This window comes from Ursus americanus, chromosome 14, assembly GCF_024610735.1.
Source record: "Ursus americanus isolate L20-20 chromosome 14, mUrsAme1.1.p, whole genome shotgun sequence".
NCBI classification, from domain to species: domain Eukaryota; kingdom Metazoa; phylum Chordata; class Mammalia; order Carnivora; family Ursidae; genus Ursus; species Ursus americanus.
Genome location: NC_142140.1, coordinates 30952472 through 30978213, shown reverse-complemented (window position 1 = coordinate 30978213; position 25742 = coordinate 30952472). Strand labels below are relative to the sequence as shown.

The 25742-nt window shown below is 40.5% G+C and overlaps 1 long non-coding RNA gene across 4 annotated transcripts in view; it reads left to right on the top strand.

Moving 5' to 3' along the window:
- The window catches only part of LOC123798808 (uncharacterized), a 587079-nt gene that overhangs the window by 237569 nt on the left and 323768 nt on the right, over positions 1–25742 (top strand). For all 4 annotated transcript variants that reach the window (XR_015726659.1, XR_006781406.2, XR_015726658.1 and 1 more), the window contains exon 6: positions 16616–16753. This is a non-coding gene — a long non-coding RNA (uncharacterized LOC123798808). The remainder of the gene's footprint in view (positions 1–16615; positions 16754–25742) is intronic.

The window sequence follows — 25742 nt, the reverse complement described above, 5'->3', positions numbered from 1 at the left end:
TTTTATTTGAAATATATTTAGGTTGTAAAGTTTTATGAAAAATTTTATAAAGTTCAGAAACTAAAGGACAGTCAATTATGTTTCCTCTTTGGAAAATGATCAATTGATGAAGGATTAAGGATCTTTATATTTTTTAAATATAAGCTTTATATTTAAATTTTAAAATAGATTTGTTTCAAAATGTGTCATTCCAATAATAATGGTGAAAATCAAGATTACCATGAAGCTTACATGGGATTTTGAGTTAACCACCCAAACTAATTAAGCAAAATTATCCTAATTTGTTTATTATGTTAATGATCTGAATTAATTTATAGTAATTTAGCATGTATTACTAAAGATTTATTATGTTTCCTACTAAATGACTTAAGAGCTATAAATCCCATGGTTAAATGTAATTAGTGGAGACATATTTATCGAAAGGGATAATTACATCTGATAAAAGTTCTTCAGTTAGGCTTAATTAAAACAGATTATTCCCCCATAAATGAAAAGTAAATATGGTAATTACTGGGTAGATTTTCATAGCAAAAATGAGTATCTCAGCATTTCAATTTTCTAAAAGGGATGGGAAAACAAACTATGTAACTGATTACTTCCCAATAAAATATGATTAATAATCCCTGGGAAACAGGCATTTTCCAGGAGTAAACATTTTGCTATTAAATTACTAAAAGGGGAATTTTGCTCAGGAAAATCTATCATTAACTGAGTTCTAAAGTGGACTATGGCTATTTTTGAACATAAAGAATAGTGTTTTAAGGAAATTTCTTTTTTTTTTTTTTTTCCCTGAGAAGATTATCTCTAGCTCAGCTAAATCGCTGTGGTAAGGAGAAAAATGAAAGTTAATCACTCTGGAAATAAAATTTTCCACAATAACCTGGACTGGGTATGGCTATACAGGCCCAGAACGTATAAGACCAAAAGCTCAGAACATATTCAGGACATATGAATACTGAGGTTACATTATAAACGTATATGTCAGTTATAGGTGTGCATGCATATTAATGTGTAAAACTACATACAGAGTAAATTTTAGGTTATCTTTTGTATTTAATCAGTATTTTTTTTTCAGTAGCAATGCTAATACTAAAAAATTCCACTTTATCTTTTTAAAGCATTTTCAGTAAATTATTAGTTCATTAGATCATTCTATCCCCCTGGAAGGCAGATGAAGCAAAGGTTATTGGCCTCAGAGAAGCCAGGTTCAAGGTTACACAGTTAATTAGTATATGAATTAGGACTTGAATTGATATTTTGACCCTTAGTATAACATTCTCTCTCTGGCATCATTAAAGTATAGAAGGGTCCACCAACATGGTGGGAAGATGGGGTTGGCTACATGCTACTGTAAGTACAAAGTAGTATATATAAGTTCATCTCTGTAACATGGCCAGATGGAACATTCCATGTTCATGGTATGGTTTTGGGGTTAAAATAAATAGTGAAACAAACAAGCCTGGTATAGTGGATCCCCTTAGAGCAGAGTAGCTGGGATGACCTACAGACTGGGTGATGAATGGCATACATTGGTCTGCATGTGGAAAGTTTACAGAAGGGTGAAGGCAGATAGGCCACCATCTACTGCTATCTGCCACTTGGTGGAGCTGAAACTAGACCCTGGCCCTTCTGATATTTTCACTCCTAGACTTTTGCCATATTTAAATATGTGCCTTTCTCTGGAGACCTCAAAGTATTATCACAGACAGTATTGCATTTCTCCTTACAATATCCTTTTGCATTCCATAGAGCCCAGGTGATTTATCAAAGTCAGTAGCTATGGCTAATATATGCTCTGTCCTCCCAGAATTACATAAATGCCTAAGCACAGAGGCTGAGAAGAGACCTATGCTGCCGGAGCTATAAAACTGAAGGCTTTTTAAGAAAGACCTCAAGCAGAAACTCTCCTCTTTTATGTATGGGCTTTAAAGGGCTCTCACCTCCCCCCCCCAAGAATAATTGAATTAATATTTTCAAATGTTTACTGAATGCTACACATTAGGCAACTCCATTTTAATCAATGTCTACATTAGTTTCAGAGACCTGCTTCATTTTTATTGTTGAAAGATGCTAAGTTGTATGGGTCAAATGCAACTGAAGGGCATTTCAAACAGTTTTACTAAATATAGCTTAAATATCACTGTAATAGACCCAGAAGGGTATCTAGGTTCATTGGACATACTGGGAATTGATCATTTCATTTGCGGTGCCACTATGTGGGCCACATTCTGTGACTCTCAGGTCATTTTTTAACATAGAGATGTTGGCTATATTTGTTGAAATGATAACTGAATTCTTAAGACTTGCATAAAAGCCATATCAAATCAGATATACACCCGAGTCTCTAAGTCTCAGAGGTAAATTCAGTGGATGTGACTAAAAATTAACAGTTTGATGACCAAAAGGATCTATATTTTGAAAATTAAAAATGAGATTAAAGGACTTTTAATTACTGATGAATTATTTGCGGGCAATGCTCTCTGCATGGAGAAGGTCTGATAAGTGCTTTGTTGAGAAGTAGTAGATAGGCATATGCAACTGTATCTGAGCAAAGATGCTCCAACCTCCATGCCTGTGGCCATACATCAGGGTTGCAGAGCTTTTTCATAAGAAAAAATATAAATTTATTCACATAAAAATGACGACAGTTAAATTCAAGAATCTCCATAGTGGTGATATAATCATATCATAATAAGGGGTATGAAGTGTGGGACTGGGTATGAAGTGTGGGGCCGGAGTGCCTGGATTAAAATATGGCTTTGCCAGGTATTGGCTGTCTGTTCTTTCTTGGGGAAAGTTCCTGAACTGTTTGTATGTTGTTTGCCTCATCTGCAAAATGGGGGTAATATTCGTTCCTACCTCATAAGATTGTGTAGAGGTTAGACAATTTTAGGTCTCATTATTAATCCAAATAGAGTTAGGATTAGATTTATTTATATTTGCCTGATGTCTACATGCTTCAGCAAGGTTTTGTATTAGAGATACATGTACACTTTTTGGCCTTGATTTAATATAATATATGCAAAATGATGTGAACAGGCTGATTCAGGAATAGGCTAATTTTGGCTCCAGACTGAATGCATCTGACTGGCATTCATTATCCTGTTACATTACCTTGTTACCTGTGAAGCTTTCATTATTCTGTTACATTAGCCTGCTCTCCACATGGTTTTCATTTTGAGGGTGGGCAGGGTTGGATGTACCGCTGGTAATTTAGTGGTACGAATGATTATTAAGAGAAGAAATCTGTGTCCATCAAGAGCTGTCCTGTGCTAGGTGTCCCAACAAGAACCCCATTTTTTAAAATCTATTTTGCTCTCCTGTTTTATATTCATGGTTTGCTTTAATATATTTTGATTCTGAATTCCAAAGGATCAATGTCATTATCCTCAAAGTAAATAAAATATATCTAATCTGCTCTACTTTTTCATAGAAGATAAATCAGTTTTTCAAGTCTTTTTCTTCGCATTTGTTCATTGACTTTGCCATCATTAATTTTTGCTGTTTTCAGAACATGGTTTGCAGCCTAATGATACATCAACTTCTCAACTGTTGTCTATAACATTTTAATATTATATTCCAATTTGACTAAATCATCCAGTGGTTACAAGTAGAAATTTCAGGTGTGAATAGTTTTGGGAAGGCAGAAACCTACCTTTTTTTTCCTTAATCACTGACCCTTTCCTGTAACTGCCTTTATGGTCCAAGACACTATGTAAACGCCGCGTCTCCTATGGAAAAATGCCCAATACTATCATAGGTTAAGAAACCGATTGCTATTCATGAGTTTAAAAATGCATTATGCATTAATTTATTTATCTTCTTAAAGTTCACTTTCTCTCTCTGGGATGCTCTCTCCCCAGTCTGGTTTCTTTAAAACAAAATTCAAATACATAGAGTGTGATTGAATACCATTTACTAGGAAATCGTGAACTCTTGGTGTTTTTATTTCTTTAAGGTGGTTGAGAGGAACATGTGGATTTTTTTTTTTTTAGCTCTATGCTTCCCTCTAAACCAAATACTTCTACTTTAAATACAAAATTACAGCCATAACTTTTCCTAATGTTAACGGTAGAGTACATGAAGGGGAAAAATGTGCAATTTGTTATTTATTGCCTTCCAATCCAAGATAATTGCATATAAAGAAATTCATTTAAATTATTGACACTAATTTACTAACTAGAATTTTAAATAATAATTTCATGAAAAGGAAAATTCAGCAAAGTCCCAGAAATAAACAAGATTTAACAACTTATTAGAACTGTTTCTACATTGTTATAAATCAAAACCATAATTCTGTAATTTTGGCAGCAACAATTTTCTTTTTACAGAATATGAAGTGAAAATATCACGTATAAGATGTAGCTTAGTAACTACATATTTTAGTTCTTGTTAAAACAACTACAAATTGCTTTTTTTCCTCCTCCTTTTTGTTCTTTATGTAGTCTATTTCCAGAACTTGTAAACTGAAACCTTATCATAACACAGTCATTGCAGAGAAGAAAGCTGTGGTTATTTTGTGCTCCTTTTATTTTATTCAGCAGATATTTAAGCACCTACTATGCTAGGCATTGTTCTAGGTGCTGGGATACAAGAGCTGAATGAGAACTCATTCCTGCCATCCAGGGGCACACTTGGTGGGAGAGGAAGACATACAAAGACCTACTGTATAAAATCATCTCAGCCAGGCAGAGTTCTGTGGTAAAATAAAGCTGGTAATGTGGAATGGAGTGGTGGTGTGGGGAGGAGGCTACAGAGGAGATGATAGTTAGGCTCCACAGTGTGAAAAACCAGCGCCCTGCACACGAGTGTTCCCAGCACTGAGGTGGGCATCAGCTTGGTGTATTTGAGGACTAGAGAAAAAGCTAGCCCAGCCTCAGCACAGTGAGAAGAGGGCAGTGGCAGGAGATATTGTTAGAAAGATTAGTGGGTGCCAGCCCAGGTAGACCTATGGCAAAGGGTCTGTGTTTTATTCTGAGTGTTATGGAAACTCACTGGGAGTTTTGAGCAGGTGACTGACTTATGACCTCATTTATCTTTTAAGATCGCTCCAGTTTTCAGGTGGAAAGTGAACTTGGCAGGGGAGGTGCAAGAATGAAAGTAGGAAGTGTAAGAAGACTCCTAAACAAGAGGTTCACTCTTGGAATTGTCAGAATTTCTACCAAGTAGTTTCATACAGAGACAACATGGCATTGGGGTGAGGCCTGGGAGCTGAAGTCTAGACTGATTCTGCCTTTTGTTCTCTTTCCACCTTGGGCTTCAGGATATTGGGCCAGAGAGTCCCTTCCAGCTCTAGTATCTTAAGAAGGCTACTCTCTGGACCCCAAGAAATTTCCCCAGTGGTGCAGTGGTCTTACTTCCTTGTTCTGGAACATTGAGGTTTCTTAGCTCTGCTAGTGATTTTAGTAGATCAGTTGTGATGCTGCAGAGAACTGGGGTCAGGCGAAGCCGGGGAAAACACCCATTAGTTAGTTCCACAGCCAGGTGGAAGGGAAGATAAGATGAGACCAATGGACTTTGGGAGCCAGCTTTTCAAGAAGGAAAACCATCTCAGAGAAGAAGTACAATCTGGCCCCTTTGTCAAATCTGGGACTCTCAGCAAAGCAGGAACCAGAGGTACAGACAGGCTCAGAGGAGTTGAATTTGAGATAGGGTCACTTCAGTGAACAAGAACAAGGAGCCAGCCAGAATCATGGTCCCTCTGAGGAGAGAGGGTTCTCTGCAAAGAAAGAATGGCTTTGTGCTTCTGGTCTGACTTCATTTCACAGTAACAGGCATTGTTCAGAAAAGCTGGGAAATGTTTGAAACTTAGAACCTACTTCCTTCTAATCTCCAAGCAAGGATGACTTAACTGGAGAGTGTAAGAGTAATCTTACACTAGGAGGGCTGAAAGGTGATGCTGATTCAAACCTGTTTTAACATTAGTTCAGCCAGCCTTGATGGTGTGCCTGGATTCTCAAAAAGGAGCCATTCTTCCACTTAGCCTGGTGAGTTCCTCCCAGGCAGAGATGGTGCCTTGGTTCATTTCTGAATCTTAAAACCTTTGCTTGGTTCCTGGTGTATGAACAGGCCGACTGCATGCATGAACCAGCATGGTCATTGTAACCAAGCGTCAGTCTGCTTCAGCTGCTCAGGGGCCTATTTCATTCTTGTGTCTTATTTCTACCATGAAATATTGTCTGGAACACTCTCTTCTTCAAGACTGAGTTCCTGCCCAGGTGTGAACCATTTTCCTTCCTCTAACCCTCCTTTCAGGAAGTGAACCTCGGTGACAGGTTTCTGGATATCCCTGAATGTCTGACCCCATGAGTTTTCTCTCCCTTCCCACCCCTTCCCCACTGACCAGCAGGCCTACCTCACACGTTGCCTTCTAACCCCATTAGGAGCCTTGTTACAGGTACCTGGCAGGCCCTATGAGTCTCCTTGTCCCTCTGGGTCTGTGAATTTCTGACTTGACTCACAGTCAGCCCAGCCCCAGGTCCATCAAGTGCATTCACATGGGACAGTCAAAAGTGGTAAATTCAGTAATAGAGTCACACACTTCAAAAAAAAATATTTTATTTATTTATTTGAGAGAGATAGAGCATGAGCAAGGTGGGGGGGAGGGGGTGAGGGGCAGAGGGAGAGGGAGAAGCAGACTCCTGACTGAGCAGGGAGCCTGATTCAGGGTTTGATCCCAGGACCCCGGAACCATGACCTGAGCCCAAGGCAGTCGCTCAACCAACTGAGCCACCCAGGTGCCCCTAGAGTCATGACTTTTAAACTGACATTTCTGTTCAGGCTCCCATAGTGAAGTGACCCTATAAATTAACAATTTTCTTCAGCCCACAACCTCTCCCAAGATTGGTGAGTCATATTTATTCTCAACATTAACAGATCTTTTCAAATGGAGGCATCAGAATTCACAACTGAGCTCCGTCCTATGACCCATGGTTTGTGCAGAAAAGAATTTCATATGAAGAAATTCTAAGGCCAATTTTCAGAATAGGTCAATGCGTGCAATTTCAAGACACATTTGTTTGAGAGAGTGAGAAGAGCATAGGAAATAAAGAACAAGGCAGAGAGAATTCCCACTAAAGGTGCTCTCTTGAACTGACTCAGGAGAAGATGTTTAACCCGTTGAATAGCAGTGGAAGGACTGGGCAGGAAATGAGTACATTGCCAGTGCCATCGAAAACCAGGTAGCTGTCTGAGCATTCAGAAAAAGATCTAATTCAATTTAGCAAACTCGTAGAACTGTTAAGAGCTTGAATTCTGGGACTGACTCCTTGAGCTCTTATTGCTCTTAGAAGCTAGCTCTGTGACCATGGACAGCTTACTGAACCTCTTTCTGCCCCAGTTTTCTTGATAATAAAACCGGGATGATAATGGTAGCTCACTTACAGAAGTATGAGGATTAAATGAGTCAGTCATTGTAAATGTTCAGGCACAGAGAATGGCACAGCAAATGGCAGCCTTGGTTATTACTGTCATTGTTACTTTACCCTCACCATCTCTAATGGTCACTCTAGACCATGCCACAATCACCCGTCTCCTGGAATATGCTATCTGTTGGGCGATAACACTGCAATAGACTCTTCATTTGTCACTCAGCGTCTGCCCATACCTCACTTAAAGCCTTTCGCCTCAGTGTGGCCCAAGTGACCTTTTATAAAAGCAGATCTGATCATGTCACTTCCAGATGAAAACCCTTCCAGTGAGTGCCCATAACTCTTGAATCAAATCCATACCCCTCTGTTCAAATGGCACTATTATTTAAAGGAGCCAATCTGTACTCGACTTCATGGTCCTAATCACAGTCTCAATGAATTAATTAATTATGTGATCATTTAATGTCTATCCACCTAATTACACTATGACCTCCATAGTCTCGTGGGAGAAGAGTTTTCTGTTTCACTCTGGTGTCTAGCACAGTGCCTGCCTCTTGGTGGATGCTCAGTAAATACTTGTTGAGATATCCACTAAGTATATTTGTTGAACGAATGGCTGTGACTAAGTATAAAGATAGTATGAGACAATTTTGTTATGTGGTGCAATCAAAATTTCCCCTGTGGTTGTGTCTCACAGAGTTTTGATGTAAACTTTTATTTTCATTCCCTTTAAATGTCACATAATGGCGCAGAATGGAGAGAAAAGACAGAGATAGCAGAAGGAAAGAAGAGTCACAGAAGCAAATTAAACCATTGAAAAACACAAAATAGTTCCATCTTAACATTTAAATGATATGATTTTGAGAATTTAGTGTTAGAGGATTTTTTCTCTTTTTTTTTTGCCAATTTTCCAATGTGTTTTGAATTTCAAGTCTGTCAGTGATGTTTTATGGTGAAGGCATTTTCTTTTATTTTCTGCATTTTTTTTAAGTTTTAACATTTACATAGTTATCTCTCAAATATAACTCTATGCCCAGCATAAATAGGGGAAATCAGCTAAACCAAATTACTTTTTTACCACACGGATAATCAGCATCCTCTTCTTAGTGATTATATAGATCTCCTAATTTTGTCTTTTACTTATAATGTTAGGGTTTTGCCTAATAAGTGACATCCACTTATTCACTTTTTCAATAAAGATTTACTAAGTGTCCAATGGGCCAACCACTGTGTTAGGTTTAACTAAACTCACATTTAGAGTACAAAGCAGATCTTAGTGGGTGACTCGTACAAAATAACATTTTTTTTTGCCATAAATTAAAAATGTGCAGCAACTTTTAAATTCCCTGTGCTCTCTTAATATTTTAAAGCTTAAATTGACCACACTAATCAGTGTGTATGTGTATGAGTGTGAGTGTGTGCGTGTGTGTGTTGGGGGAGATGAGCAGAAATGTCGGTTCCCTCTTCGAACAAAAGTATTTATAAAGTACGCTGTTTAGGGGTGCCTGGGTGGTGCATTCGGTTAAGCCTCTGACTCTTGGTTTCAGCTCAGGTTGTGATCTCAGGGTTGTGAAATCGAGCCCCACGTTGGGCCCTGTGCTCAGTGCAGGCTCTGCTTAAGACTCTCTCCCTCTGCCCCTCCCACTCTTGTAAATAAATAGATCTTGAAAAAAAGTATGCTCGTCAGTAGTGTGACTGGTGACTACGTTGTCCAGCATAGTATAAAGTGCAGCTGTTACCCTCCGCTTGAATCGTTTCCTAAGAGATAGAGCTGACTCAGTTTCTTTCAGCTATAATTGGACACAGATATGCTGAAAGCCAAGATTTTGTAAATTTTAGAAAGAGTGGACAAATTAATTGCTCTTACTTTCAGTACTTTAGAAAACCCTCAAGTGCATAATACAGACCTCTGATCCAGAATAAATGATGCTTGAATCTATCACCTGGATGTGATAGCTGTCTCCAGACCACCCCCTCGTCCTTGACTCCTGATGACTTAAGGCAGTGCCAAGCTGAATTATCCCCTCCCCGGTGAGGGCATTTCTTGTGTAAATGCATGGTGGAAATTGTCAAATGCCCTTCCCTCCAGTCCACTCATCTGATGCCCCAATGTCACGTGAACCGCGGTAGAGTTTTGTTGAAGCACTGCTTGATAAGAAACCAGAATAGATAATGGGCATCTCGTGGGGAGTGTTGTGGAGTGAAGAAGTTGAGAAGGATATTTTTCAGAAAGTGAAGCTTTTCGTGTGGATTAGCCCAATTGCATTCCAACTCACCAGCACAACCAAGAACGGCAAAGGGCTGATCTCAGTGCTTGACGGTCTTTAGCATTCCCAAGAATCTCCTATGGAACTTACCGGTTCAGATCACCAGTGACATCATCATCCACCCCCTGCTTGAAGATCTGTCTTTACTAGGTCAGCGCTGGGGGCTGACTTGGGACCAAGCACCTCAGTAGGGGAAGTGAGGTCTTTCCTAAAGGTAGTTTATTTTATTTTATATATATTTATTATAATGTATGTGTTATATATTTATTATATATAAACTATTTCCCTCTTTGGTTTGGCTGCCAGGAAGCTGATGAGAGTAATGGGAATACCACTCCCTTTTTATTTTGATGCACTCATTTTGGTCAATGAGAAACAGCATTGCAGAATGGTTAAGAGTATGGATTCTAGATCCAGACCCTCAGCTTTGAATACTGGCTTCCCACCACTGGTTTGTGACCTTATGCACCTTATTACCTTTTCCAGGCCTCAAATTTTCAAATTAGTAAAACTGGACTACTAGTCAACGATCATAGAATCCCTGTCAGAATTAAAGTAATACATGAAAAGTGCTAGAGTAGTACCTGGCACATAGTTAACACCCATATGTTTATTTATTTTTTATTACATATGTGTTATTATTTACTCCTCACAACAATTCTATGGCATGTCTATTATAAGCCTTGGGGTAGAAAGAACTGGATTTTAGGAAGAGTTGGTAACTTGCCTGAATTCTCCCATTCGGTCAAGTTTTTGGAATCCATACTCTGTCTCAGTCCAGGTCTTTTGACTGTTTCAACAGATCACAGTGTTTTCTGTGTTGTCAGAGATAAAGTTAATGCTTATCCCCCTCTATTAACCAATGTAGTTGTAATATTTATATTCCTGCTCTCTCAGTATAGGTTTTTAGATCCCCTTTCATTGCTTTTTGATTGCATTATCTTATACATACTTCAGTGTAAGCTGCCACAGATATTTTTTTGAAAAAGGCAGGGAATGATTTTCAAATCAAATAAATATATCAAGGCACATATTCAGCATGTGTGTCTGTTGCCCGAGTGAGTAGCCACATAAATGCATTATGACTGACAGTAAACGTGTGCCACTGAATGAGACCAAAGGCAAACATTGCCAGTATTTTTGGAGAAACTCCTCTCTACAGAGAACTGACTAAGAAAAGCAGTTTGCTGAGTAAATCCAGTGTCATCTGTTTCCATTGTAATGGATTTACCAACAAAACTCCACAAATTATATAGAACGACAACAAGATATAAATTCAAAGAATAAGAGGCTGTATTTTTCTTGAATGTGCGTAAAAATTGGAGGCAGAAACTGTGGTTCAGCTGACTTGATAATTGGTTGAAACTTGGATATTGATTGAGTCTAGTTCCTGCAGAGATTTTCCCCCCTTACAAAGTAAGGAAAGTAGGTCAGAGCAGATAACATGGCTAGAATGCATAACAAGTTGCTAAGAAGTAGAAGCTAAAATGATTTAGCAAAGACTGGTGAGAACCGGCTTACCAATTCATGAATGCATAGAATGTCTGTTTCTGTATCATCATCCCTATTACCTCTCTGAAGGATAGAGACACACACCGGAAATCATCTCCAGTTCTTTTGGTCTTTGCCATGAAGCTCATAGGTTTCCCTTCCTTATGGGGGTCCTTACCTTTTCTTCTTTTCTGGACAACAGCTGATTGCTCCCTGCTGCTTCAAACCTCAGGAAGCACTTTTATGAGGCTGTGGAGCCGAAGTGCACTTTCTGGGATTCTCTAAGACTGCAGCCTACACCAGAGGAGCTAGTCTTCCATCAGGACCCCTGAAAATGTGGGTCACTAGAATCACCACAGGAAGTTAGTGTGCCTGGTATGCTGTGTCCATGACCTTTAGCCCCAGCCTTTCAGCCTCTGCACTGCTGACCAACAGGGCTCTGCAAACATTCTGACAGCCGCTACATGTGTAAAGTCTGCCTGGGGGATGAGACGGTCCTCATCCCAGGGAGGAGCTTTCCAATAGTCTGCAGAGCTGTCTCTAGTAATTTGGGAAACAGCCCCTTCAATCTAGATTTGCCATGAGCCAATCACTAGCAGGAGCTTTTTCATCTCAGAACAAATACATGTGATGTGGAGCAACAAGGGACTTTTTGCTGTGCTGTACTGAGCACAGAACTTCCCAGAGCAATGCTTTCAGGCCCTGGCAAGCCCCCTGCCTTCCACAGCTTGATTGCTTAAAACAAACTGTTATATTATATAAACCAGAATTTTTCTGTTTGTTCCACAGGAAGATTCCCTCTTATTTCTCCTTGTAGTCGTTTATGGAAGTTCCCAAATGCTCTGGAAAAGCTATCTTCCATTTCAGTGTGGCACAGGGGATGTTTCTATGAGATCCTGATGGAGTTAAAGTTAAAAAGCTAGAAACAACCTAAATAATAAACAATGATGTTGTTTATGTTACAGATAAATATTAGCTGGAATAGTATTATGTGAACAGAAAAGAATCTTCTAAAAAGCCTGGAAGAAATCAATTAAATGTAATCAGCACCTACAATGTACCAAGTATGTTGCTAAATTATTTCATTTTCTACTTGAAGCAAGGCCTATGGAAAATATACTATTATTACCTTTATTCTACAGATTAGGAAACAGGCTTAAAGAGATTAAGCAATTTGCCCAGAATCATCATATTAGTTACTTTGTGCTAACAACGTATAATATTTAAAACAAAGAATCATTTAGTATTTGCCATAATTCTGTGGCTTGGCTGCACTTCTTCTGTACTAGGATGAAATGGCTTGGGCTGCACGGTCAAGGATGACCTCACTCCCATCTCTAGGCCTTAACCGGACAGCTGGGCCTCTCTTCATGTGGTCACTCATTCTCCAGGTGGCTAACCAAGGCTTGTTCAGAGGGTGATGAGGCGTTTCAAGAGAGGCCGAACCCGAATACCCAAGCATTTTTCAAGCCTCTGCTGGTGTCATGTTTGTTAATCTGTTGGTCAAAAGCAGCCGTATTGGGCCAAATCTTGACTCAAGTGGTGGAGAAATAGATTCCACCTCTTGATTGAAAGAGTAGCATGGTCCCTTTGCAAGCCGGCATGTGTATAGGGATGGGAAAAATTTGTGGCCATTTGCAATCTATCCTAGTCACAAAATCAGTAAGTGGCCAAGCTGTTTTTGGAATTTAGTAGTCATACTGCAAAGCCATTCTACACTATGAAACATGTTATAATGATCTTCTTTGGTATCTTAATGCTCTGATAGATTTTTTTTTCAGTTTTATACAATGAGCATGAATGTGAGAACTAAAGTAAGTTAAAAAACTATCATGAATGCAGCTAGCTGTTGTAGGCAACTGAATAAAAGACTGATGTCCCAACCACCTCACTTTAAACTGTTGTGAGCATGTCTCCTGGTTTGTCGACTTCTGAGGTGTCCACAGGGTTGACTCGTAGCAGTTGCTATGAATTATGGCACAATAACTTACATGAACTGTTCCAGAAATAGCAGAGAAGCAGCCCTTTGATTCCCATCCCAGTTTCTCATGTGGACCAAACCCATGTCATCTGAGCAGTTCTCTACTGCATAATTGTCCTGTCACCAAAGGAATGCAAAGAAATAGCCGATGAACCAGAAAGAATGTGATTAATTGTCTCCTGCATCCATTAAGCATTAGGAGACTGAGTTTAGAAATATCCTCATGCTGGTCCTCAAGTTGTATGCAGTTAAAGTGTTCTGTAAATAGAAGTGGTGGGTTCATGTATTTATTCATTCCTTCTTCAAATACTTATTGAGTGCCCACCATGTGCCTAGCACTGGGCTAGGTGCTGGGGATGCAGTGGTGAACAAGACAGATATACTGCCTGTCCTCATGGAACCTCCAATCTAATGAGGGAAATAGACAACAAGTCAACAGATAATTGCACAACTATAGAGTTGAAGGTGGTGAGGTAAGGCAGCCACTGTGGACTGAGTTGTCAGGGAGGGTCTCTCTAAAGAGAATATTAGAGCAAAAAGCTGAAGGATGAGAATGAGCTGGTGTCATGAAGAGCTGGGGACAAGGCGTTTCAGGAGAGAGGAAAGCAAATGCCTACAATGTGAAGACTTGCTTGCTGTGTTGGAGGAACAGAAAGGAGGCTCTGTGCTTCTCCTCTTCTCCCTTCTCTGCTACTTCCCTGCCTCAGTTGGTGCAATGATTCTGGAAGAAAACAGAGGACCAAATCAAGCGAAGTTAATAAAAATATGGCAGACAAAAGTATCAATTTTTTAATGAGAAATGCAACTTACCATTCAAAATAGAATTTCTTCACATTTTTGACAATTTGTGCCATCAGAATCAGTATTCATGAGAAGGGTGATCATTTCTTGATTAAAAATCTAATACCTAAGTGTGATTCCAATATATTAGTGAATGCCTATGGGAGCCATTTTCGATTAAATGCTACTGAATATATCTGTATGTGATTGTCACTCAGTAATTATCTAGAGTAAAATCATGTGCTATCAACGCTTAAATTTGAAACTGGGTAAAAATTGGTATAAAAATTATAGCTTGATTTTTTTTTGTCCTACAAAGCATTAGGATCACTTTTAAGAAGTTTTCATGTTATACATTTTTTCCCAAAATATATTTTTGTTGTCTTCCCACTTCTTCCATTATTATTCTGTCCTTTGTCAGTGAAAGGAATATCTGCTTTACTGCTCCTTTCAAACATCTGTGCTATTTTACTTTATTTTAGATTTACAAAATGCCATTGATTCCACAAATATTTATTGGGTATTGCTCTATGCCCAGCCCTCGGCTAGGTGTCGGGAATACAAAGACAAGTAGGAGAGAATATTTATCCTCTTGGACATGCTATTATGTGCCTCTTAGGGCAAGCCTTCCAATTACAAAGAGACAATTTAAAATTTGCTACTCTCTAAAATTCTTCAATATTATGGAACTAGTTATGACAGCAGTTTATCCCCAAGCTTACATGGTAAATTAGGGAAATATAATTTTGCCACCTATTCTTAGAGACAAAAATACAAAAACTGAAGTGAAAACAAACTCCTGCCCAAACAAAACAAAAATTCCTCCCAAACCCTGTCCGCAAAGTGATGAGCCCCAACATGGGTGCTGGTGGTCAGCAGGATGGAAGTCAAGGGTTGTTTCAGTGAGTGGGAGGGGCCACATGGGGGGAACTCTGCTGATGCCCCATATACCCTAAGCACTTGTGTGTGTGTGTGAGTATGTGTGTGTGTGATGGAACAGACAGCTGAGTGGGCCTGAGAGTTTATTTCAGTTACAGCCTTAGGGCATGGTATGCAGTCTGGTTTCTGGAACTTTCACATCGCAAAGATGCAGAAACTAGGATGCTAAGAGAACCACACTACGTGGCCCACACCGCAGGGGCTCCTATGGTCCGAACTGACTCATCATCCGTTGGCCAGGTATGGCTGACACAGGAGTGTCTGTTCGCTGGGTTAGTTGTCAGGAGGCTCGATCTTTGACTTAAGCTGTGCGCATGTGTGTGTGCATGTGTGTGAGTGCGTGTGTGTATGTGTGTGTGCGTGTGTGTGCGTGCATGTGTGCTTTTCCTCAGTAAAATTGCTACCTTTGCTAGGGCCAAGAATAAGAATAAGAAAATGTAGGCTGAGGAACAAGTTCCTATTTGAATACAAGTAGACTGAATAATACGTCTTTGTCTTAAAGGTGTTGCTGCTACTGCTGTTCATTTGTGTTTGAGAAAATTTCTTGTTTTAGAGTGTTCAGTGTTTAGAGCAGTATGAGAAAATCCACAGTGTACAATTAAGTAACTCACAAGGTCAGTCAACAAAAGACAAAATAAACTAGCGTCTGAAGTGTTTTTACTTGACAGTAAAGTTTGGCAAAACTTTATTATTGCAATCAAATACTCAGTGGTTGCTAGATATGTAATTTCTGTAATTTTAGTCTCAAATGGGAAACCTTTCGTTGTGGGAGAATCATAAAATCATAATGAAGGGAAACTGCAGATAGTGTACCGTGAAAGGTAAGATATTTCTTGATAAAAAATGCTGGTTATGAACTTCAAAATGTTGTGTTGAATGAAAGAAGCTGGCACAAAGGACTATGTGCTATATGATTTCCATTAGATGAATTTCAAGAATAGGCCTAAGTTATCATTGTTTATAGAAATCAAGGAACTGACTGGAAAAGGAACATGATGGAACCTTCTGGAATGAAGGAAATGCTCCTAAGCTTGGTTTGGGTGGTGGTTACACTTTAGATCTGTGCATTTTAATGTATGTAAATGATATTTCAATTAAAAATGAATAAAACTGAACTGAATACTTCATATCTTTATATGTGCACTTTAATGTATGTAAATTATACCTCAATTAAATATGAATAAAATTATACACACAAAGATTATCTGTTAAATAGAGTTAGTCTCAAATTTCTTTTTCTTGAATTGATCCTCATGCAAATATATCGATCACATCTGATTTAAATATTTCTTTCTTTTACCTATTTGCCAAAATGACAACTTGATTAAATAAACATTAAAACCTGCATAGCCTCACAAATTTCCTAATTGTAACTTGTACTGGTAAACTGTGGTTTACATCCTAGATCTTACAGACCATTCCTGGTTAGACAAGATGTGATTTAAAACTCTCTTAAGTCTTAGTTTTTATCATCTGCATGATAGACATGATTAAACTAATCTGGAGGTTGTTGTAGGACCGAAAGAGAAAGGTGTGTTACAGCCCTGCTAGTCAAAGTGTCATCTGCAGGCTTGTAGCCTCAGGGTCACTCAGGGGCTTGTTAGAAATGCAAACCTGCAGGCCCCACACTGGACACACCGAATCAGAATCTTTGTTTTAACAAAATGCCCAGGTAATTTGTATGCATACTAAGGGTTTAGAAAATATTAATGCAGTGTCTGTGGTGAAAATGTGGCCTGGCATTTTGCATATAGGTTTCCCTTGTTTTTTTGTTTTTTTTTTACCAGGCCTTTGGACTGAAACCACTCTGCAACCACTGTGGGGACCATCTTTGTGGAATGTGGCCGCCTGGGTTGCTGGTGGAGGGACCTCACGCATCAGCATCGAATGCTGTCAGAGGATCAGCCAACAGACTGCATTTTCAGGTAGCTTCCAGAATACAGTTTCGTTTGGAATGAGAGCAGCCTAAAGTCCATGCGAACACAGCACAAACTGTCGTAACACTGAGGATTTCTGTAGACTCTAAAGACAATCCTTGATTTTCTTACCCCTAAAACTCTCTTTAACCATTCCAGGCCAGAGAGGTGCTGCCATCCTCCAAGTCATTCAGGCCGACCACCTCCAGGTCATCCACGGTTCTCCTCTTTCTTGAGCCCCACCTCTACCCAAATCAGCAGCAAGTCTCCAAGCCTGTCTCCAAATTATCTTCAGTCTCCCTGGCTCCCTCCATTTTCATGGCCACCCGTGATCTTTTCCTGGAACTACTGCCTTGTAGTGGCTCCCGGCTTCCACTGAGCATCCCCTGACCATTCCCCAAACTCACATCACTCCTCTGGCGAAACCCTCCTGTGTGTTTCTATTACCCTAGAGTAAGTGCCAGACTGTCCATCTGCACCTGGAAAGACCCACAGCGTCTTGCTTAACCTGCTCTCTGGGCATCTCTGCAGCTACATCTTGCCCTTCTTCCCCGTTGTCACTCGGCCCAGCCTCTCTCACCTCATTCGGGGCTTAGGTGCGCTGTGCTCCAGGCCTTCCTGCCTTGCAAATGCTGCTGTTTTGTCTAGATGGTTCTCCTCCCCTCCTTGGAATTCTTAGCTCATTTTAGACCTTTGGGTCTCAGTTAATCCCCCACCCCCTCCAAGGTGCCTTCCTGCGAGTGCTCTACAGAAAGTCGTTTCCTTTGTCAGGTTCCATCCCAGCCCCTGTTTCTTTCCTTCATGGCCCTTCATTACAAGTTGCAGTCATTCTGCATCTTCGCCTTTCTATTTTTATCTTTCCTCTTAGAATCGTTGGGCTCATGTCTGTATTGTTCACTGCTGTGTCCCCAGGTGAACCTTCATGACTGGCACACGGTAGGTACTTAATAGATGCTGGTTATGATGAACTGACTACCTGAATGAATGGACGGATTTATTCCCTTGCATGGCTGAATGGCTGCTTAATTAATGTGATGCTGTCTGGAATTTATCTCCTACCGAAGTACAAAATGCCCACTTCTTAATTCTGAGCTTATCACCCTCACACCCGATTGCTGGATGCATTGTTAAAATTCTCAAAAAAGCACTTAAAAAAGAAAAAAAAAGGAAAGAAAAGAAAAGCTGAATTCATTTTTGCAGAGCTTGTTTGCTTTGTATCCCTGGTCCTCCCATGACCTCGTCCTGCTTTAGGAAAGGGCGGTTCCTTCCAGTGGTTTCATCAATCTCTGTCCCTGGACCCCTGCTGTTGGAAACCACAGGAAAAGCAAGCACAACATCACCTTTAATTAGCAGGAGAGGAGCCTGCCTGATATACACAGATAGCGCCTTGAAAATAAGAAACAGAAAAATGTGAGGCAGGACAGGTTCATAGAAAAGAACTAGGAAATGAAAAAGAATAATTATCCTGTTTTAACATAATGTTGTTAATCTGTATTGCCCATTATCATCTAGAGTGTCTTGCCTATTGAAGTATGTGAGCTGTGGAGCTGCTCTTTGCTCCAGCAGTGTAGCTAACGTAGGGACTGGCTCCCCATCCATCATAATAATTAGTTTGTCATAATTTTCTGCCCTTCTTGGCTCTGCAGTAAAAAGATAGAAGAGGCATTTAAAGCTACTCAGGAATTGTTCCCCAAATTTCCTCCCTGTTCTTTATGGGAACAGATAGCTGTATTTCTGCCCTATTTATTTTATGTTTGGCCTGTGATAATGAAGTATATTTCATCTGGAAGTATATAGCTTTAATTTTCATGTTCTACTTGGAAACATCTCACTGTTTCATTTTGTTTCAGCTGTACAGTATATAAAGAGAGCCCATGCTTCCTTCTGCACTCACCCATCACCCACCAGAGTTAATTCTAGTTTCAAGACCAACATTATGACTTCATGAGCTGACTGCATAATAGCAGGCCCTGGTTCCACAGTCCTGGAAAGCCTTCAGAGTGCTGTCCCGGGCTCCTCCCGGAATTCCCCCAACAGCTGTGAGGGTCAGGAGAGGCAGGGGCTCTCCACACGCTCCTGTTAGAGAACGAGGAACACAAGAGGTCACTGGCTGGCCCGGGGCCAGGCTGCTAGAGCAAGAGGGGGCTAGGGCTTGAGTCCAGGTGTTCTAATTGTAAATTATGGGCCTTCTCTATTACTTCAGCAACGTCTCCTTATGCTGCTGGAGTTTGCTTCTGCGCAATGGAAACACAACAATTTTTAGTTAGTCTCTCATTCCCTCAACATTGCGAATGGGATAAGCCTTCCTTCTTGTGGTAGAAAAAACAAGGGCACGTTTGTATAAAAATGCGGAGTTTAAAAGGAATTTTATGATACCGGGCAGAGGTTCTCAAAGTGTGCTCCTCAGACCAGCAGCGGTAGCAGCATCAGGAAGCTCATTAGAAAGGTAGATTTTCAGGCCTCACTCCAGACCCGCTGATCACAAACTCTGGGATGGGGACCAGAATGCAGGCTAAAGTTTCAGAACCACCTGTCTAGGGGGAAGACGGGGACATGCAGGGGAGAACAGAGAAGAGAGAAATGACATTATGCGCCTTGGAGAGAGAAAAAACAACTTTGTTCCTGTACTTTCTGAGGTTCAGTGTCAAGGCTGTGTAAATTAAACTGACAAAAGTAGATTTACAGTTTAAAATGCATACAAATTTTACTTGATGTTAATATTCTAATTTGTATGTGTATGCAGGGGTCTCACAGAAAAGGAAGTGAGAAGCTAAAGAAGGAGTTAGGCCTAACAGCTAATATACCATTTTAACAAAGAGCCATAAATTTGTGGAGAAGTGACAAGACAAGGGAAGAGAGTTTGGGCCTCTAGGGGCAGGAAATTGTGGGAGGGTGAATATATGGGGGAAAACCTAATGGAGGATAAGAATTTAGTAAGATTTTTTTGTGCAGCTTGACAAAGATGCTGTTTCCAGGAGTAAGAGTTGTCTTTTCTTCCCGGTGGGGGACAGGGGGACACTGTCACAAATGGAAATTTATTCCCTGCTTTCAGACAGAAAGGGGCAGAGTAAAGAGCTTTTTCTGCATCTACCATTGCTCAGTTACTTTCTGTTCAAAATAATCTTCATATCAAAGGGCTAAGGTTTGGAGTAGCATACTCTGGTCCCCTTCAACACTGAGGGGGTCTCTGGAGCCAGATTGCCGAGTTTCTCTTGCCATCTTGTCACTTCATTCATCCACAGAGTATTTACTGAGTACTTACTATGTGCCAGGCACTGTGCAAATGCTTGGGAAATAGCAGGAGAGAAAATCAAAGTCCTGTCCTCATGGACCTGACATCCTGCCCTACATTCATTGACTGGGTGATTAAAGGCACAAATTACTTGCCCTCTCTGTCCCTTTCTCCTGGCCTGTAAAGAAGAAATGCTAATAGTGCCTAACTCACAGGGATTTTGTAAAGGCAATGCATAAAACACCCAGTGTGCAGCCTGCAGATAGAGCTCTACAAGGGCTTGCCCCCTTCCTGATCACACACTTCAAGTTGAAAAGCTAGTGACAAGCTGGCAGTCCTATCTCTTGCCAACTGTCCCCCAAACATGATTGTAAACCCCCAAAGAAGTAATACCATTTCCTAGAGGCAGGAGACTGGCACGGACATCCCCAAGATGCTTAAAGCAGGTGCTCAAAATATTTGATTTAGAAGTGTCCGAGAACTCATGGACCCAGGTGATAAGTACTTCTTTATGAAATATCCAGATTTTGTCACAATTTCAAGTATCATTATGGCAATATCAGCCCACATATTCTGGGAATAAATATGCTCCTGGCACTGTCTCTGAGTTCTCTAACCTGACATAAGCTCAGCGATGAGGAACGTACAGAATGATTTCAAGCAGCATGTCTTAGATTTAATTACAGATGTCTTAGATTTAAAGGTCTGGCTGCTTCAGGAGTGCAGAGATGGGAGTGAAGAGATGGGGCTTTCCAGGACTAACTTCAGGTCTGTGCTTCCCTAAATAGAAAGTTGTGCTGTATCAAAGCCTGGCTCAAAACTCAGCTCCTCTAAGACATGCTTTCACATTAGGTCAGCCTGTGTGAAATTCTCCAGTCAAGGGTTTGGTGCTCCCCTCTACCACCAATGGAGCAGACAAAGAGTTTGATTGACACTGGGAAAAAAAGTTATCACATCTGCTGTGGTATTCTGTGCTAGTTCCTTGAAATCCCTCTTACCCTAACGTAAGACTGTGGTGAGAGCTGTATTGACAGGACAGTGTAGGCGGAGGTCCAGTGTGAACCTCCTATCCCCCCAAATATGCATACTGAGGATGTTTTTTTGTTGGGTGTGTTGGAAAGAGAGAGAGAGAGAGACAGTGAGTGGGTGGACATCAAGGCAAGAGAGAACAAGAAGGAAAAAAGAGGGAGGAGGAAGGAATGAAGGTGGAAGGGGAAGGAAGAAGGGAAGGAGGAAAGAAGAAAGCAAAGGAACAAGAAAGAGAAGGAGAAAGGAAGGGAGGCAGGAGAGGAAGAGAGGCAGAAAGGAAGAAAAGAAGTGGCTGGGAAGGGGGGAGGAGACTAGGACCTGCAGAGCCCACTCTAACTTCCCAAGCCAACCTGCTCCCTGGAGGAGAAGAGAAGACAGGCCTCCTCCACCAATGTCTGCCAATGGGCATGGGTGGCCTGACGTGCTTCTGTGTGGAGCAAGAGGTGGCCTAAGGGTGTATCTTGTGTGAGGACCACTTTGACTTGGTGTCTGTGGCCCAGCGACTGATGATTCTGTCCCTCCCGTCCTCTTCTCTTCATTGGACTTGTGCCTCTAGTAGGGGACTTAGCCCTGTGGCCTTTGTGACACCGCATCTGTACCTTCCTCTAGACTTTGGGTGTTTGGAGGGTGCAGGCCACATCTTGGACACCATATGATCTCCCACAGTTCCAAGTGATTTACACTTAGTAGGGATCATGAATTTCTTTAATGTGGTGGTATTATTTACTGAGAACTGCCTGATTTCTTAGAAAAAAGTAGACCCATTGGGGTACAGTTTTCCAGTGTACTCTACTGATTAGGAAGGGTATAACGATTCCTCTTTTAATCCCTTATTAATGATGAAACTTTACAGAGCTAAAATTTAGTGGAGCTTTTTGTTTTCTCTCCCTCAACCCTGCCCCATTCTAATAAGAGGAAAGCTCTGGAAGAACCCCTAATATTTCAAATCTAAATTTAAGGAAGTCAGATTCAATTGCTCAGTTAATTAAATTTGCAGTAGTCTCTTCGGAGATATTTATGGACTTATTTTCACACTTTTGCCTTTTCCTTTTCCTCTAGTTGAGCAGTAGAAAATACAAAGTGACAAACACATTACTGTACATGGAGTTATTTACAGACCAAGATGATGGATTTCCTGATAATCTTTAATAGGCTAATTTTCCTGGATGCAGACTCCTGCCCCCTTGGTTTATCCTGTTCACCTGCTGCATTATGTGTTGTCTTAATCTCACATGACACCCAGGTAGGACCACAGCCCATTTGAGTTTAGCAGATGCACTGTTTGAAATCTGGGGGTTTTCTTTGCAGCTAAAAGCCCAAGATTTGTACATATAACCTACTATTCAAACATCCTAAGAGTAGAAGTAATGACATAAAATGAAGCCATCAAAGTTTTCATTGCCTGAAAACCAAAGAATATACAGATTCCCAATTCTAGGACAAGTTTTTATTCAGTTATGAAAGATTCAAGTGAGTTTCTCCAATTATGATTCTGAATACTACATAGCATTTAAGAAATCAAAGCCCATTTTTCACACTCCTAGCTTCTAGTATCTCTGTGTGTGCCAGGAATTTTGCTAAAATCTTTATTGCCTTCCTTTGTAGAATCCTCGTGATACCTTATGAGACAGGTTATTATTTCCATGTTATAAATGTAGAAACTGAGGCTCAGAAAGAGTAAAGGATGTCCACTAGGTCATACAGCTGGCAAATGGCAAAGCCTGGTCTCAAGTCTAGGTTCTTTGATTACTTACTCATAGTTATTTCCCCTACTCCATTTTTATTATATAAACAAACAGAACCTGAGATGAAAATCACAAAATGGTAGTGGAAATAATAGATGATGAAAAGCAATGCACAATCCATAAATTAGTTAGAGTTTGACATTAAGAAATATGTACAGCAATAGACTTTCAGACTCAGCTTCTTTGTAAAGACATTTAATATGGATTTCAAAGAACATCCAAGAAAAATTTAAAGGACAAAGAGAGGCCTTGCCCTATCAGATATCAAAATATATTATGGATCTATAGCAATTAGAAAAGTGTGTCATTGACAAATGGACCAGGACAGAGAACCTGGAAATGTACCCATAAAAGATGGAAATGTTTTTGCAAGAGAGAGTTGGTATTTAAAATGAATGGCAAGGAAATGGGCTGATTATTCAGCAAGTGATGATATTGACTATCTGGGGGAAAAAAAAGTCCCTATCTCGTATTATTTCTGGAAATACTGGAATAAAAGCCTAATATTAAAAAATTAAATATTAGAAATCATAAGATCTCTCAGGGCATTCCTATGAGGACTTGAGTTCAAGCAGTGAAGTTGAAAACGTATTTGCCCGTACCTGAGAAATAACTATTGACTCTTCAGACACAACCATATTAATATCCTATGCTTTGTATCTGAGTGGGTGCTGCTGACGACACATGGGATGCTCCGATATTACACATCTCCCACTTGGTTACCTAGTCCCTTTGGTAATCAGAGGCTTGTGCTTTGGGGAGGACTAACTGGGATTGGGGGGTGCCAGACTTTGCTATGGAAGAAAGCAAAGCAAAACTCCCTCAACTCCTCATCCATCCCACCCAAGAGTAGGATAGGTGGTCTTACTGTATGTTCCCATGCCAGCTGCTATTTCCAGACACTATGATTATTGTTGTTGACTGTTCTGCGTCTCTTGCTAGACTTTAAATTACAAAAGAGTAGGAGTTCTGTCTGCTTTGCTCACTGCTGGGCTTATCCCAATGCTTGGCCCATCCTGGTGCTTAACAATGTTTTGGGGAATGTATAAATAAGCACACTGTCAGCCTGATGAACAGGGATAACAAAGGTTGGTAGGGAAAAAGGTGGAAGTGTGTAATAGGGAGATCTCCCTATTGCTACCAATACCAATCTCCCTATTGGTAGGTCTATATGAGCATTCTGTGCCAGATGGGAAATGCATGTATCTGTGGTTTCTTTTTTTTTTTTTTTTTAAAGATTTTATTTATTTATTTAACAGAGATAGAGACAGCCAGCGAGAGAGGGAACACAAGCAGGGGGAGTGGGAGAGGAAGAAGCAGGCTCACAGCAGAGGAGCCCGATGTGGGGCTCGAACCCAGAACGCTGGGATCACGCACTGAGCCGAAGGCAGATGCTTAACCGCTGTGCCACCCAGGTGCCCCGTATCTGTGGTTTCTGAGGAGGTCCAGATAAAGAGAAAGGACCTGGAAGGTACCATCCCAGGTCAGGATGGGGATATAGAGGCATAAGTGGTGAAGAACATAATAGTTATCCTTTTCTCAATCCTTACATCATTCCAGACACTGTGCTACGCACTTTGTGTGTGTAATTCCATTTGTTCTCCATAGCAAGCTCAGGGATGGATGCTATTATTACAACGATTTTCTACATGAGCAAACTGAGGCTTGGAGAGGCTAAGTAACTTTTGCAGGGTCACTCAGCTAGTAAGTTGCAGAGTCAGAATTCAGATTCAAATCTCCTACACCCTCCCAACAGACTGAACTGAGTCTAGTGAAATGGATGTTGTTTAGGGATAAGAAGCTGTTGCATCCCCAGCCCAACATCCTGACTCTTCAGTCCTTCCTTACCCTTTCCATTAAAACTGACAACAAAAACAACTCAAAGAAGAGCCACCTTACCACACCAAATCCAGCCCTTGGAGACCTCAGCCCTTCCTGTGGATGAGAAGTGATTGCTGCTGCTCTTGGCCAACGCCCTGCCTGGTGGTCAATGCCTGTAAGAGAGATGGCAGTCTCTCGAGCTTCCTAGCAGGCGGTACTGCTTGCACACCAGCACCCTCTTCATACAAGGGCTCACTTTGTCCAGATGCAGTGCTTCATTAGCCTGCCATTGTCCACTGTCTTTTGCCAAACTTCAGACCCAACTGCAAATTAGTAATGGGTGTCAACCAACTGGATTCCTGCAGTCAGTAATCTACAATTTTCACTTGCCATGACTGATTGTCTCATTCTATAATAAGTTAATAGTATGAACCTGGGCAATAATTACTTGGCTTCAGCTAAATGCATCTGTGTTTCTTAAGTGAATTATAGGGACTGGTCTTAATATTCCTTAGTTTTCTGTTAGGAAATAGTTGAAAGTTTGCAAAAATACCAAAAACTGAAAAGAGTGGAACAATTTCCTTTATTTAAATTGTTCGTTTCTACCATTACTTATGATGAATAGGCAAAAGACAAAAGGCAAAAAAACCCAAACCCACAACAACCCTTTTAATAAATGTTTCTATTTGAGTAATGATTCTAAGATAAGAGTTTCAAGTTCCTAATTGGAGGAAGTGATAGAAAATCAATCAGTTACCTGGAGAATGAAAATAAACTACTTAAATTAGCTTTGTGTGGCCTGTGGGTTTTTTAATCCTGGAAAACCAAAACTAACAAGCCTAATTTTAAGAGAGAATAGCACCAATGCAGGTGTTTTGGACTCACGAAAAATTTTATATAGGAGTATAATGTGCATGTGGTCACTAACTCCCAAGAAATGACTGCTCTGGAAGAAAAATAAAATTGGCACAACAGATGCATTTGTTTATGTGGCCTACACCCAAATGAGATAGCAGTGACCTGCCAAATCTGAAAATAGTGATGTTAATTCCAACATACAATATTTTGGCCCAGTGCCATAAACAGACAGTTCAGTTCCCTTAAGATGAAGCTAGTTGTCACTCTGTGGCCTCTCTTCAGAGGACAGGTTCTTCAGCAAGAAATTTTGGGG